Below are 17,853 nucleotides of genomic sequence, written 5' to 3'. Positions count from 1 at the left end.
TTACACAACGGAACTTCTCTGTCATGTCTGAATGAAGCAGAACATGAACTAACTGTTTATTCTTGGATCTCTAAATACTTATTATGAGTTACCCTGTGATCATACTCTTAATTTTTCAAAAATCTTTTTTCAAAAGATATAATGAAAAAAACCCAAAACAACACAAATGTGAAAAGAATGTGGAATGTGGAAAAAGTGGAATCCCCCTCCCTCCAACATCTTGTATTCAAAGACAAATATCTTTGTCCACACCATTTTATTGCTAAAAATTCCATGATTATGGAACACACAGCTCTGCAAATTTAGGTGAGTCTAGCATGAAAGCCATAAACATTACTCGTGTATTCCTGAGGTCACAGGACTACCAAAGCTTTCAGATGTGTCTTTTTTCTGAAAGTGCATATCAAAGGCTCAAATAGGTTTTATCTGGAGATTAGCTATGTAGCAGATCATTTAGAATAGAGGAAATTGAGAATGAATAAAAGAGACATAAGGAAACAAAAGTCTTCCACTTTTCCCTGCCTGCCGTGTCTTGTCTGTCAGGCTTGTTCTCATTCCAGTAATTCCAGGCTGGAATAAACCCCACACCATCTCTTCTGTGTCCATGGGGAAAACCTTGCTCTTTTTGTCATGTCTCAGGTCTGGCGTTTTGGATGTCTTTTAGTCTGTTCTACCTTTACTGTTTTGTCTCCCTGACTGTTTTATTTCTGCCCCATCCTTTGATTTTCCAGGAAACTCCTGTTTCCAGGTAATACCAGTCTGAACTGCCATCCCAATTCCCTCCTTGCCTAGAAAGTCACCAGCCAGCAGAAGACAAACAATAACCTTCTTTCCTACAAACCACCAACACCTTTTTGAAGGACAATAGCACAGGTAAAGAGACAAGTAAACCTAAAATCTGTCCATCATGTACCTTCTCATCTTTTTCCTTTTCATAAATCAGATTTCACACACATTGCCATGACTGTATAAACCTTGTTGTGCACAAATGCACGTTTGGAGTGTCATGCTTCTATTTTTTCCTTTCATTATTATCCAATTAATTTGGGAAGACTTAAAAAAAGAACAGAATATAATTCAAAATGCCTCGTATTTCACAGGTAACTTTCAAGTTATATTTAAATTAAATGTTATTGTTTTCCAAGTGCTGTCAAAAGAGGTTGGCCTAATTTGATCGACACTAGCAAAAACATTGACAGCTTCTATAAGGATGTCCCTGGAAAGTGACGAAAACTGTATTCAGTATTTCATCATATGTTAAAGACAAATGAAGTGCAGAATATGTCTCATTTGATCATCTTTCCCACATTAGTAAAATTACATGCCTCTTTACATCTTCACCATGCACGCCACTGATGAATCACATTGGACTTCTTTAAAGACTAATCACTGATAACAAATGAAAACCCAATTCTTATGAAATAAAAAAAAAATTGCTTAATAATTTATAATAAATTTTTAAACTTTAATGTTAAAAATGTAATGTTTTATAATACATTTTTAAATTTTATAATAAAATATTATATTCTTAAAATATAAAAATGTTTTCTTCATCTCTGCATTTCTTTATTCCATGAATAAATGCCATTATTGAACACCAATACTGATTATTTTTATTTAATAAATAAAGGCTGAATTAATATAGTCAAGAAATATTTTTGCTTAAAAGAGGCTGTTCACTATATCTCTCATGGCACAAGTTCATACTGTGGTGGTCAGGACACTGCCCAAGAGACCTAATATACTCCCCTTGACTAGCCACACATCTGATCTATGATTTAATTATTAGTGAAGGCTGCTCCCTATAAATGCAGAGCATCAGAAATGATAATTATATTTTGTATATGTGTGTATGCAGGTCTGTATTTGATTTAGGCAGAATCAGAAAGGAAATAACTGTGGGGAATTGCCATGAATAACCCATGTGTTTTTATGCATCCTTAAAAGCCTAAATGGCTGATGTCTGTATCAGAGGAGATATAGGCTTACCACGCTTACCCAAAGTTAGGCCAGGTGCATAAGCTGTGCAAACTGTACTAAATTATCACATTTTATAAGCTTTGCTTAGCCCTGAGTCAAACAATACTTTCAGGATTAACGACATCAACTCAAGTCTCTCTGAGTTGGAGGGGAAGTCAGGAGGGAATCAAAGTTAGAAAGCTTACACCTAACCCAGGGAGTTTGGTCTAGTTAGTTTTTTCTTCTCTAAGAGAAAGATTCATACCCATCTGATGGTTGTTTTGAGTAACTGCCACTGTGGCACTGAAGTTTTCAATGCCTCTTGAAGTGAAGTCAAAGATGACAGCCCTCCTACTCCCACTCATCTGTCAGAAGAATTGGCCGTACCATGATCTTCTGGGGGAGATGAGACCAGATGGAAAAATAGACCAGGTGGAAAGTATCTTGCCCACCAGGTAAGTAATACAAACTGTTTACCAATATTTTAATGCAATAAATCCAAAATAAAATGCACCTCCAATAACTCCTTGATAAATTTTCTTTCTCCAATGATAAAATCTGTCTTCTTCAAATACCTCTTGTTACAAAATGAAAGAATAAAGAATGCTCCTTTTGTGGGTGATCTTGAGAATCCTGGAACAGTTTTCAAAATCAATTACTCTGCTGTGTTATGCTTAAACAATAAGTTTTGATTTTCTGAGATCAGTTTTGGGAGAGCATTTCTCTGGGAACTAAACCTATAAGCATTCAAATAAAATGCTTTGTAGGCTCAGCATTGAAAGCTAGATCTCGGCTTATGTCCTGGTTTCGGCAGAGACAGAGTTAATTTTCTTTCTGTAGCTGGTATAGTGCTGTGTTTTGTATTTAGGATGAGAATAAATTTGATAACACACTGATGGTTTTAGTTGTTGCTAGGTAGTTGTAGTGTCTACACTAAATCAAGGACTTTTCAGCTTCCCACGCCCTGCCAGGTGCACAAGGAGCTGGGAGAGCACAGCCAGGACAGCTGACCCAGCCTGGCCAGAGGGATATTCCCTGCCATAGAACGTCATGCTCTGGATAGAACTGGGGAAGCTGGCTGGGGGGTGGGATCGCTGCTTGGGACAGACTGGGCATCGGGTTGTTTTATTTCCTTCTGCCTGTGGTGAGCAATTGCATTTGTGCATCACTTGTTTATTATTATTATTATTATTATTATTATTATATTATTACTACTATTGTTGTTGCTGCTGCTGCTGCTATTATTATCATTATCATTATTATCCTTTATTATCCTATTAAACTGTCTTTATCTCAACCCATGAGGTTATTTTTTCTGTTCTCCTCCTCGTCCCACTGAGGGGGGGAGGAGTGAGTAAGTGGCTGTGCCATGCTTAGTTACTAGCTGGGGCAAAACCACGACAGCTTGTATGCAATATGTATTTTCTGTTCAGTTTCTGTAATCAGAAAAATTTAAGAAAAAAAAAAAAGATTGTGGATATCTTAATGTTTAGCTAATGCTAAATAAGGTTTTGGAATTCTTTCAGAAGTGAATATGGAAGATTGTCTCTTTCACAGATATTGTCAGATATTATTTCCTGTTGGCTATGTTATCAGACAGAACAGGAATAGTATAACAAAAAAGTTCTGAAAGTATTTACTGGAAAGACATTCTCAATGTTATTTAGACATTACTTTTCTTACAAAGTGGCTTTACTACCCTTTTGATTACACATTTGTGGTTTCCATAAATGCCAACAAATCGGTTTGTACAAACATGGATACTTATTCAATTTCTGATGCAATCCAATTTATGAAGCCAAAATAGTTTTCTAATATAAATATTCCTGAGTCTTTTTCCTAGCACAACAAATTAAGCAACTAAGTCTTAAAGTCTTAATTTCTGAATTTAACTGCTGCAAAATATCCTGGTAATGGTTTTGGCAATTTAATAAAAGAAAAGACTGTGCACTGGCATCCTTCTGAAAAGCACATAAAAATAAATCCCTATGAATGCATTCTTTGCTTTAATGGTTAGTTCATGCAAATTTAACTGTCTTAGATGGCATGTTTTAATTTCTGCTTCTGCCTCTGGACTAACACAAATACTAAATGCAGTTTTACTGGCAGCATCTCAAGCACTGCATGCAACATGAGGGTTTAGCAAACCTCAGCATTTTTGTGAAGAATGAAAGCATGCACTATTGCAGACATTTTCTTAACCTTGTTTTTTTTGAGGATTTTGACTTTTCCTTTAACATAAAGTACAATCTTAGGAAAGAATGAGGCATTATTTTTTGTCTCTTGTCCATTGATTTTCAATGAGTAATGGATCAGGTCTGTGGAAGAAAAACAAAGATGCTACAGTTGGAAGAAATTTCTCAGGATTTTCTCTCTCAGACATGGTATGGTTTTTTCTCTTCAAGCATCTGTAAGCCCTGATGCTTCTCTCAGATCTCTCAGATACACTCTGGTTTTCAGGTCACAAACAGATTGACCTCATCTCCTCTCTTCCTCCTAAATCAGTGTTATTACTCATATACTTACAGTTGAGCACATCTTTGGTACTTGGTTGATTAGAGCACTTTTCACCTTGCAGAACTGAGTCCAAATATGAAGAAGCTGGCTGAGAATGGTATTTCCAGACAAAGCTGGAGTGTCTCTGTAGTGTTTTGGGGATCAGATTCTTTCTTCCGTGATAAGATTTGTACAAAGAAGAATTCTGTATTCCTAAACATTATTACTCATATTTTATGATCTCCAATGAGTGAATGAGGAACACATTATTTTTTTTAAGAATGCAAATTACTCTGTATGATGGTGAAATAAACAATACACATGAATCTCCCTAGCTGGTATAATAGTCCAATAGGGAGCTGTCTGCTTACATACAGATCTACACATCTTTCAAATAAGTCTTGGATTCAGATGCAAAATAAAGACTATTAAGAGCACCATGTGGATTTGAAACTACCCCTGGGAGAACTAGGATCCATAATCTAATGAATGGATTACACCCATCTATCAAAGACTCACCCCGTAAATGTGTGAAGAGGTTAGGCTCCAAAAGAAAACAGAACTGCCTGCCGCAATTTGTGACATACGAGTGCAGACGCAGAGCTGACTGCTAGAGTATTCTCCTGAAGGTTTCTGAGGCTTCCTGAGGACTGTTACACACACACACACACACACACACTTGAATGTAGATCATACTGAAGTACATATCATGTGTTATTTTCTCCCTGATCATTAAAATGCTTTAAATTATCTAAGTATGAACTGCTAATGCAATTCAACTCTTTCATCAGTTAATGAACTATTCCCAAACAGCATCTGTGAGGGGAAATTCTTTCTAAAACGAGAAAAACCAGAGGACCACTTGCTGAGCAACATGCCTTTGAAAGCTATACTTTGCTGCTCACACTGGTGCTGTTGCAAAGTACCTAAACTACCTCTAAGCAAGTTCAGTTGGATACTGGGTGCGATCTGGTCAATGGGCCGTGTGTCTGCGCAAAGGCTGGCTTAATAGCCTCAAACACTATTTTGCTGGAATGGAGCTATACTGCACTGTATCCTGCTGCAGTGGCACGTTAGTGAGCTGTGTGATATCATTTGTTTTTCATTGCACATTGACCTATGTACTATATTCCATTAAAATATCACAGAGCTTCATTTTTCTTTTCCTATGAGAAACCCTTTGATTAAATTCATTGAACAATGAAAAGTCATCAGTTTTTATAGTGCTTGAGGACTTACTGAATTCTTGGAAATTCATTTTTGTTTATTTCAGTGAACTGAAACAAATACTTAGCTTTAGGTTGTCTTTTTAAAGCTATGCTAAGTAAGGATGAATTTACCATCCTTTTATAGATGTTAGCAAAGTGCGTTCTCAAAGCTTAGCTTTGTGTTCCAAAACAGGTCAAACCTAACAAATATTGAACAGTGCTTTTCTCAATAGCAATTTTTACTATACTTTCAGAAATTTGATTCTTCGTTACTTGTGGAGTATATAGAAAAATAATTATTGTCAAGGATTTTTATCCTAAGCAATTCAAGATTTGTCAGCTGCTTATGAGGAACAACTTCTACCAAAAAGTTTAAGTGGAAATCATGTGGCAAATATATTTACTTCATCAATGAGACAGTTGCAGTTCAGCAAAAAGAAAAGTTGGTTATACTTTTGACATTTTTGATCTCAAGCTCCTTTATGATTTTCCTTTCTGATATTTGATGTTCAGTTAAAGCCTTGGTCTATTAACATGGATATACTAAAAAAACATATGCATTTCAGGAGCTTGCATTTCCAGCCACTGGAAGAAAGAAAGATGGAGGGCCAATGTATAGATTTATGTACTGCACTTTGAGTAGCAAATCACACTCTGCACTGTGTCACAACACATTTAATTTACACATCAAAAAGTTTGCCCTGTATCTGCTAATCTTTTTAGCTTCCTCATAGTCAATAAGGAGGGATAGGTATGGAGATGTGGACATTCTTTCAGTATAAAATAAGTATCTGCAGTGGGATGGGTGCTTCTTGGGGGGAATTACCTTACACTGAAGTAACTGTCTTCTAGACAGGGTAAGTCAGGCAAGAGGAATCATTATAGAAAAGGTAAAGGAGAAGCCTTATTACAAAAAAGGAACTAATTGCACATTAGAAAGAAGCAGGGGAAACACAAGAGGCATTGCAACTAAAATAACATGATATAAGCAAATATGTTCTATTGAACTCTGAGGAATGTACAACTGCTGAGAACTAACATCACTTTAGGTGACATACTATTTTTTTTGCTGTAGAGTATGCATCCAGTGCTACTGTGACCAAGACAATCTTCTGTAACCTGTTTTGCCCTTGTCCTTTCTCTTGCAGAAATGGTATCAGTATTCATATTGTTAGACATTGCTGAAACCAGGCGCATGACAGAGGTGAGGCTGCTGCAGCTGCATGCCACCATCTGGCGCTGCTCCTTCGTGTGTGGGCAGATGAACTCATCATATCCTACAAATGCTCCTTGTTATCCCTTTTTCTGGAGTGATGACAAGAGAGAGGGAAGTTCATAATAATACAGATAAAGTATATAAGTACCATATAATTTAGTGCAAATTCTCCATCCTCAATGAATGGGAAACTTCCTGAATAGGTTGAGTATACTGGGAAAAAAATCCGTATTTCCTTTTTAGACTATGACATTTAGTACCAATATAAATGAGATGGCTAAAGAAAAATAGAATATTCTTTAACTTTCCAGATGTTACAGTCTTCAGGTAACCAAATGTGGAATTCAGTTGTCCAAGCACACATTTTCTAGAGCCATTTTAGATCCCCTGCAGCATCCGAGATACCTAGACTGGACATGGGTAAATATGACTCAGTCACTGGACAAGAAAGAAACCCTTCTGGAGTGACACCTGGGGGCGAGGAGGGGATATATTAAGTGCTAGAAACCTACAGGTTAGCAATTGAATCCTGCCCATAAGAGTGTCTTTTCCTAGCACTTTTCTAAAGACCAGAGAATCATCAGAGAAAATGGACATGGGAAATATATAGAAGCAAGTATGTCCTCCTTTGCACTGTGTGTCTTCAGCCTGCGATATTCATGGCTGCAGCAACATGGGAAAGGCAGATGCTATAGATGAATTTTTCAGAAAGGCTGGATAATTTTATGGCCAATAATAATATTTGTAGTTATCCATGTAAAGATGAGGGCAATCAAATGTTATGCTTCAGGGAATAAGACAATCATTACAGAGGAAACCAGAAATTTGTTCACTTCATTGTCTTTCTCCATGAATGGTATTACTTACTTTGTGAAATGTATCATATTGTTTTGTCTTTTTCTGAAGCAACTGTATGGTTCAGTGAACTGTTTCCATACAGTAACTGCCATGTGTTTGTGTCTCTTAATATGAAAAGTCTATTTGCAGGTTCAAGGTCATTAGTGATGTCTCTTTTTCATTTTGAGAAATTTTTGGAGCAAAATAACCAAGGCTTATATAAAAATAGTATCATGGTAGTATTAGTGCAGAGAATGCTGTGTATTTTTCTTTAAAAACTATACCAAAAGAACCCTTGCTTATTCTTAACTTAAAAGAACAGATTTTTCTTATTGTCAACTCATGTATATTTTTATGGTGAAAAAAGGTTATAAACTATAAATGTTTAATCAAGAATAGGTCTGATCAGAGCTAAAATTGTAATTCTAGTAACAGAAGGTTGATAATAGCTTTGAAGTGCAACAACACTTTCTGCCCACACACAGTAATGACCTGTAGGGGATAAATGTGCCAAAAGGGAAATCCATGCACTGTTTGATTTACAACCTCATTTTTAATGATGGAACAAAGAAATAGCAACAGAATGCACTTGTAAATCCTTCTATTTTTCAGACTCAGCTTTCAAGAGAAGAATATGATCAGATAATTTAAAGTTGCTTGTGTCAAATGGAGAATAGCTGTATAGGCTGTGAGTTTAGAAATAAATGGAGCCTTATTTAAGACACTACTTGCACGTAAGAGAATGAAAAAAACATTTGTTTCAAAACTGAAATTCAAAGCTTGTTTGGATCAGATTATTTACCTCTTCCTGTAACCAGTGCAATAAACTGAAAAACAGCTGATGACCACATCTTTCAGAGACTTCAGCCAAGTTTTGTGTGAGCTATGGTTTATGGTTTTTGTTTTTTCCTGGTTCTGATTGATTAAGGTTATGGGACTCCCTTTGCTTTTCAAGCCAAATATGTTCTTGAGGGTAATACTTCATCTAGGAGTAAGGCACAATAGATTTTTGGGCAATTTGATGCCTGTGGCCCCTTTTGAATTCCAAGAAAGTAAAACCAAATGAAAACCAGCTTATGTAAAGTTTCACATTAGCTTGAGAGGAAATATCTTTTCCACACTAGGTCCATGTGCACCAACTCTAAACTATGTAGAGTAGGGGTCCACAGGGATCCCACTTGTGGCAGGAAGCAATGCAGATGATACATTGACTTAGGAGGCAGGACAATCTACTGAGAGCTGCATAATAGAGACAATAACCATTAGTTCCTGTTCAGTACCTTTGATCCAGGGCAACACCCTCAGTGAGAAACATCTGGAGTCATTGTCCTGGGGATGTGCTGCTGCTCTTATCTGTAGTACTTCACTTGAATCTATCATAGGTATTTCTGGATGTGCTGCAATCATATCTATCCCCACTGGCCCTACAGAGGTAATTGTGGATGCACTGCATCAGACTAAGACCCAGACAGTAGTCTTTCTCCAGCAGCTGATAATAGCTCTCTGTAAATGCAAATAAAGGCCTGTGACCACAGGCAACACGTGTCTTATTTTTTGTACCTCAGATATGCCCACATACCTGCAAAAGTAAGAAACATGATTCCTATCTATACAGACTGTACATTCTTGTGTGTGTGTACATATAGAATAAACAACTTCACTTATATACATATATATGAATAGTATATATATGCATTTAAATACATTTTACACATGCACACAAATATAGATGACCAATTCTGATCAGTTTATGCTTTTACGTTATTCCTGAGAAAATAATGTCATAAACAGTAATTTCAAAAGGAGTTTAAGGTGATAAGCACTGGTTTTAGGTAGAACATTTATTTAAACCTTTAGGTACTGAGGTAATTTTTAATTTATTGATAACTGAGTTCACGTTTAGTTTAGAAAAACAATACAGATTGTGTTGTCATTTTTACCCATGATTGGTAAACTGTGCTCCGCATCTAGTTTTTAGCAAAGGGAGTTAGGTCTTCATTAAATCAAAGATGCAAACGTGAAAAACAAAAGAAAAAACATCCCTCGGTGGACTATCAGCCCAATAAACTTTCACACATTTCCAAACCATACACATACATGCTAAGTCTAGAAAAGCCTATTAAGTGGAGTAGTTTGCTGTGAAAACAACATATTTAATGAAATCTACTTAGGGAAAAAAACCCAAACAAACTTTACATTATTTTTGCTTAAAATAAAAGAATTGGAAATTTTGTTATGTCAGCTTTCTGATTTTTAAAAGCAAAGAGAACTTAATAACAGTTTCAAAGAGGAAATCAATCATGATGCACAATGGACCTGCATAATCCCAAAAGAAAAAAGCCCAAGTAAACCTACAAATCCAACCAAACCAACAAAAAAACCCCAACCACTTTAATTAAGATGTGAAAACAATCTTATCTGTTATAAAATAAGCACTTACAAATAGTTCTGCAAAAAAGTAAATATTAAAAGAGTGTATGGCAAGCAGGAAAGCTATCTCAGAGCTGCTATATAAACAGTTTCTAGGAGCAGATAATGTTTATCCATGGCGTTACAAAATAGAATGATAATTCTACAGAAAAAAATGCATTTATGGTGTAGCACATTTCTACTGCATGTATAAAAATTTCATGCATTCTGATATGTAACATAAATCAATCATAGACACTTCCCATTATCTCCAAACTTGCTTGTATGTTTTGAGTTCCAGGCAGAAAGAGGTATGTATTAACAATGAATTTTATTGTTCAATCTCTGGCATTCACTAAAACTTTTGGACTGCCATTTAGCATGAAGGAAATCTATTGTGGAAATTGTACTGTTCGTTTCATTTGTTATGGCCACATGGGACCTTAAAACAAATGAACATAAATTGTCTTTGCCTGCAGGAGCTCACAAGCTGCAGGTAAACCCCAGACTAAGTGGACGGGGGATAATCATTTAGAAGCATGCTACCGCTAAGTATAAGTGATAAGAGAATATGATGAGTTTCAAAATATTCATTTAAATCTCAAATGGATGAATAGCAGTAATTCTTTTGTGTGATTAATTATATGGAAATCTGATTGAAAATAAAAGGAGTGGCGTTTCCAAAGTCTAATGGAGAAAAGTCTTGGAAAAGTCTGAAAAGCCAAAATACAAGGAGGTATCAGTCTACAGTAAAGTCAGAGATCACCAACCGGAGACATATTTTTGCTAAACTTATAATAGAAACACAGTTCATTTAAATTTAACCAGATAAATGGAGGACATATCTGACAGTGGTGAAAACATGGACTACTACCTCCAATAGATCTACCTAAGCAGTTACAGAGAACACGAAGGAAAGAAAAGTAAGTTCTGATCCAAAGTTGTCATTGCCAGTGACTGGTAATGCTAACTGAAATGCTTCTATCTGCCTAGAGAAGCTAAATAACCTTGAATCGTACACTGTTTATGCCCATTTTTGTAAGTAATAACTCATAATAGTCTACTTTGTCACCAGCTGTGCACAATTATGTGAGAAATTATGAAAATAATAGGGAATATTTGAATTCATGTTCACTATCTCAAGGGCCACCAGCTCAAAGGCTTTTTGTTAGATCAATAAATACAGCAGCATTTACAAAACCATTCTGTTGCTCACATCAAGCATAAAGATGGGCGCTTGGATCTAAACCCAGACTTAGTAAACTGATTATCATGCATCATATATTGTCTTGTAAGACATCATCACATTATTTTAAGTCACTGAAGAACATGTAATAAAGCATCTAACTTCTAGACTTTTTGGTAGAAGTACTACGAGCACATTTGTACACCTATCTTTGAGAATATATTCTAAGCCCTAGCAATAAGTTTATAGTAGAAGGGAATATCTGCTGTTCTGAAAAGAGAACATTCGAATGTCATGTATTTTCCTTCTGGGAGATTTCTAATACACCTTTCAGTCCTGTATAAAAGCAGCTTCATCATCAACCCATTCAGGAAGGCAATGTAATTTGGCTTAATAGGTACTTTCATTTTAAGCATTACAGTATGCAGTTTCTTTGCTTCACATTAGCAAAATGTTGTTTGTTATTTGAAAGGAAAGCCAATCCTAGTACTACCCCAGTAGAATTCAGAGAATTGAGGCACATACCTTTTGGGTGAAGTTATGGAACTGTTTTGCCTTGCCCCATATTTTCCTTCACTAGCCTTTCTCCCTTGCTCCCTGCAGCCCCCCTGAACTCCTGAAAGATGTGTCCCTAGTGCCAGTGCCAGTGAAAAAAAGCCAGGATCCTGCTGTGTTCTGTGCTGTAAGAGACATGGCCCACCTCAGTTCAGTTCATGTATCTAAATCCAGGCTCTATCTGCTCCTCTTGACTGGAGTACTTGCTGTTGAATGGATGGCAAAAGACAAAAGCCAGTCATTCAGTTTCAAAAAATAATAAAAAGGCTGAATTTGAGGCTCAAAAGTTCTGGAGGAGTCTGTTCTCTCAATCCTAGCAGCAGACACCTTTGTAATTTGCTATTCCCCATGACCAGAGCCACTGGAAGTAGAGGTCTAGGATTATAACATATAATACACAGACATCTAAGACATTTAGGCAAATGCCTTTGGCTGCTGTCATCTAGCAGACTGTAATAGTTGCCTGGTGCTCACCCCATAGGAGAAATGAGTAGAGATAGGCTATGACCCTCTCCTGACATATCTTCCAATCTCCAGGACTGCTGAGCCAGAGCTTGCAAAAAAGTCTTTAAAAGATTCAGTTCCTGCATCTCCAAGACTTGATGATTCTTTTCTAGTCCATTTTACCGGCCATTAACCTATCATAAAAGGACCCTAGGAGGAGTAGGAATCTCTTTCCAAAGCTTTAATTTTTCTCTTCGATGTAACACTTACATGAAGGAACATTATCATTTAATCTGGCAACACAGCATGCAAACTGCCAGAAGCTACATTTTGACTAGTGAAAGATGAACCTCAAAAGCCTGAAAATTCTTTTCACTCAGACAATGTCTAAATGGTAGTATTGTTATTTAAATATCTTCAGTCCCTACATTTGTGATGGAAATTTCCCTGCTTTACATTAGACATTCTTATAAGATTGCCAGGTAAAATGGAAAAACAGAAAAAGGTTTAGATGCATTTTTAAGCTTCAATTTTCACATCAGTGTGCTTAACCCTTATTTTAACTGCCATTTTTTTTTTTAGCCTGGAAATAAAATCCTGCAAATTAAAAGTATAACTGAAATCCAGAAACATAGCTTAGTTAAAAACTGAACATTAGAGAACATCAATTGAAAAGATATTTTAAAACCTACTGTTCTGCTATTTGCAGTAGTTGTCTGTGTAGCTGAATGATGAAAGCATGTGGCTTGATCTAAAATATGGTTGTGCATCAATTTCTTTTAAGTTTCCAAATGAATTTATGGCTGTGCTACTGAACATGACTATAGCATAAGCTGAGATCCGCTGAGATATAATGAACATCCATGTGTGTACACCTAGCTATGCCAGCTGTGAAGTAAAGTCTAGTGGAACAAACTTCTTTCATTGCTAAATAAATCTTATATTATGGTTTATGATAACAGACTAACCTCTAGCTGGGTGATGTAAAATTGCATGTGTCACATGGTGGATTAGAGTTCAGTGACAATTTCAGTAGTTATCATTACTTGATGTGATTAACTTGCAGAACAAGGGGATGTTAAGTCCCTTAAACTTGAAGGTCAGACTTTAGTTCTGTCCTTTAATAGTTCCAAATACTTCATTTGAAGGTGAATGAAGGATTAGCATTCCCTAGATAGTGGACAAATACTTATATTCAGCAGTTCACAGAGTAGAAAGGTCTGAGTGTCCACTTTGCTTTTCAAGAGATTATATTAACACTTGCTATTTAGTTGTTCCTATTCCTTCCTTTGTCTTGTTATGTCTACCTTATGGCAGAATAATGATCTTTATATCTGTGATATGACTTGACACCCATCTTATATCAGTTTGGATGAGAGCTTTAAAGCAATACAACATTCCTTCCTTTTGCAAAAAAGCCAATGAAATTGTAGGGGAAAAAAAGCCACCTCAGAATCTCAGGCCTCAGATTGGGGGTTAAAATAATCTGCATGTTGGTTAATTATCCAAGTTGACAGTGGACAACCATGCATAATCTTTGTTCTTGTCATCTAAGAAGTCAGGCTCTGAGTAAACACAAAAATTCTGTGACAGCTCGCAGAGCTGAGCAAAATTAGGCTAAAGCTTCATATGGGAGAGAACGAGATGGCTTCGGGTGTTTTTTGGATTAAATATTTATCATCCAGCAGTCTTCCAGAGCCTAAACACAGTAACGATCTTCATAAAGGTGTTTTGCATTAGACCCCTGCATGTCTGTTTTGACTTTCCCAGTGAATCCCATACACATTGCTGTCTGTCTCAACATGCCCGTAGCTGTGAATCACATTTCCTGACACCCAGCTGTCCCTCTGCACGTTACAGGGAACCTGGGTGTCCAGATGTGTTTGTGCATTTCCATCTAAAAGCTGTGTATGCTTAAGCTGTCATGCTTAAGTACGTGATGTATTGTCTTACTAAGTCTCTGAGTCTTAGAGAAAAAAAAACAGTATCTAAGGTGTCACTAGATTCCATGAGACATAATTTCTACATTTTGGGATAGTATCTATCTAGCAGATATTTTTCTTGAAGCATTTTACAGGCTTTTCTTCAACATGGGGTCATATGACCCCATATTGACCAAGAGTTAATAAGCAATGCAAACAAGAACTGAGTGTAAGGAGCCCTGGTGTGGGCTATGGGTGATGATCAACAAGTGACAGAAGAACACCTGAAACTACTGCAAGCTGTCCTGTAATGTCATTGTGGACTAATGTGACTGGCAGTCTGTGCTGGCATTTGGCTATAAGAAACTCTTGGTGTGAAAACTGGGAGGAACACCACTACATGGATGTCCGACACCATCTCAGAGCAGAGGGTCTGAGGTGGCAACTTCATGCTTCAGGGCCAAGCTGCCACCCAGAGCCCAAGACTGGTCAGAGGGGTGCTGCATCTCCCCTGGTTTGATTATACTCTCTCACTGGAGACGTACCCATGGCAGGTATCAGCTTACATGTGTGCATAAATAAATAAAAAACTTTCCCTGTCACTCACTTGATCTACTTAATAGATTAAACCTGATAGTAACACATTGTTTGGATCCTTTTTCTCCTCTGACAGTTCTTGACTTGCTGCTAATATTCTAGGGACAGAAATATCCAGCATCTGAATATGCCAAAGACTGCACAGGCATCTTGTGATTTCACATCCTGACTATTTCAAGGTAACAAAATGAGCTTCAACAGTTATTGAGTTACTGAGCATTTTCCTAAACAAACTTTTCCTTGACACATATGATCAACAGCTACATTTTGCAAATATTTAAATTTTACTTATACTTTACCTGTACATGCTCTACTAAGCATCTTTTCTCAGTTGTTATATTTATCTCTCTCTCTTTTTTTTCCCCCCCTCTCTTTTGTCTTTTTCTGAAGAAGAAATACTAATTTATTTGGACTGATGGTGTAATAAGTTTCCTGAGTAAAATTCCAGAAATAACTTTAAACCTTTTTACTGGCCACATTTTCTATGATACCCCAAAGTGAAGACCCAGATCTGAAAGTTCCCTCTCATAAAGCTTTTCTTGTAACACTGAAGCTGGCTTTTACATCGTGCTATATCGACAGTTAATGACACAGGTCACAAATCAAGGCAGTATTTTTTGCATATTGGCCAGCTGCCCAGTGGACAGACTTTCATTTCACTTCATCCCCATTTTCTGATGCAGGTTCCTGCTTCTGGTTCTCACTGTTCACAGGTATAGGGCAGTGTTCTGCCATGCATCTCAACCTGAAACTAATGAAAAGAATGAAATCAGAAACCAGCCTCAGTCGCTCTTATTGATCCTCGAGTCTCGGTGACAGCAGCTCCAGCACAGAGGGCACAACATTACTGATATTTTCTGTGATGTTCTTATAGCAATGACAGACTATTGGGGAAGAAACAACCAGGCTGTAGCAAGTGTCCAAACCTCAATGCAATCTGGATGCACACCAAAATCCAGATCCTAAAATACTAATGGCAGTGATGGATGATTTCTTGATGGTGTGGAGTGGAGGGCAGACATCACTTCTCATCTTTGTTGACCTCTTTGCAACATTTGATGCAGACAGTGATCATGAGAGATTACCGAAGGAAATGGCAAGGCTGCATAATGAATATATCAAAATGGTCTAGCATGTCTCTGGGTGTATATAGCTCCAGTAAGGTGATAGGAAATGTCATGTTTGTCCTCTGACTTCACAAGTATAATTTCTCTCTTTGAACCTGTTCAGCATCTACAGACAGATCCTAGAAATGGTTGACTCATCATGAACTTAGTGCAGAAACTACACAGGTCTTGTCATACTTATCTTCACCAGAGAGAGCAAGATGGGGTCAAATGTTGGCCAAGAACAGCTAATGGATGGAGACTAGTTGTGCCTGAATGAAGAACGGTGAATCCACATAAAGCAGAGATTATGCTGAGGGGAATCAAAGCAAATCAACAATTAAAATAACTTTGGGGAGTTTACAGCCTCATATCTGAAAATCTTTCAGTGAATGCAGTTCAGTATAGCAAAATAATATCAGTGATTTCAAAAAGACCGAATAGCCAGTCTGTGTCTCAGTTGTTCCTCAAGATCCTGATTACCACTAAAGTAGTGAAGAGTAACTCATAAACTGTTTCCTACCTTTCAAGTTCTTAGTTTTTAGTATTGAAAATTCCCTTTTACTGTGACTTGTGTATATTAGAGCAGACGAAGAAAGAGAAGGGAAAGAACAGGAGAGAAACAGAACTGGATTTTTAAAGTTTTTCACACAGCTAAATGAACAAAACTTACAACTTTGCTAACATCTCCATGAGCCTTTATCCAGTTTAGAGTATTTAGAACTCCTAAATTAACTAATTAATTATGAGATTGTAACAGCAAGTTCCTAGTTTACCCAAGGGACAGAAATGGATACGTTTACCTTTGTATGTGTAAATACATTTAACCTATGAGTTTTACAGATGATTACCAGTACTGATGGAAAAATGAGTCCAGCTTCAGCTTCTGCACGTTCTCACAAACATTGTTTCCACCCCAGGTTCTCCAGCTTTCCATCTGTGGTCTCTCCTTATGCACTCTGTTCATTGTTAAGAATATCTTCACTTCCAGTGTTCTTTTGTCCTGCTCTCCATCTTCTGACGCTAATATTAGAGTCCCTCCAGGTTCCCAATGCAGTGTTAATTTCAGTTCCCAGTCTCCTCGACTGAGACTTTCATATCATTCTCCCAAACAGAAACTCATCCCACTGAAAACTTTTTTGTCTAGCCCGTCTGGGTTTCTCTCTCCTGACTGTCTCCCCAACAACCATTTGGTGAGTTCAGTTACCAAATTTTCCTTAGCCAACCTGCTACAATCTCTTGGTGCATGCACGAGGCTCCAGCTGTGTCTTTCAGCGTCCTACTCTCAGTTACTCCTTTTGCTACCTCAGTTCGGCTCTGACATCCTGTCCTTTGAAATAATGCTGATTGTCATGTGGGTTTTTTCCCAGTCTGGTGTTGAGAACAAAGAAAGTATGTCTCTGCATGGTTAACTCACTATTGTACTGAGTCCTTTGTACTACTGTACTTGCATCCATATGGAAATCATCTCACTGTGTTGGGACTGAAGTTCGGTGCCTGCAGGGAGTGAGCGAGAAGGTGAGCCTGAGCTCTGGTTCTGTAGCTCAGCACATAACCCAGCGCCCGGGAACAGGCAGTTCAACACTCAAAAGTTTGAAATCGCTTGGCAGCTGAGACAGGACGTACCTGTGAGCACTTCTGCTTTAGAACAAGGCAAAATCAAACAGGATGGACATTTTCAAAGTCAAAGACTTTGTTCAAGGGTCATTTAAAAAATTAATTTTATTTCTTCTTTGAAATGACCTTCCCCCTTCTTTCTGTTTTCTTCTTTCCCACTTTGCTCATCAGAAGCAACAGAGATGCAGATGCATCTTTTCCAAACAACAGATGGTAAGCCTTTTATCCAAAACACAAATGCCCCAAACTACAATCATGAAATTGTTTGTTATAACAATTGTTTTAAGCATAGTAAAAAAAT

Source organism: Grus americana, chromosome 3 (genome assembly GCF_028858705.1).
Source record: "Grus americana isolate bGruAme1 chromosome 3, bGruAme1.mat, whole genome shotgun sequence".
NCBI classification, from domain to species: Eukaryota; Metazoa; Chordata; class Aves; order Gruiformes; family Gruidae; genus Grus; species Grus americana.
Note: the sequence above shows the minus strand (reverse complement) of the source record.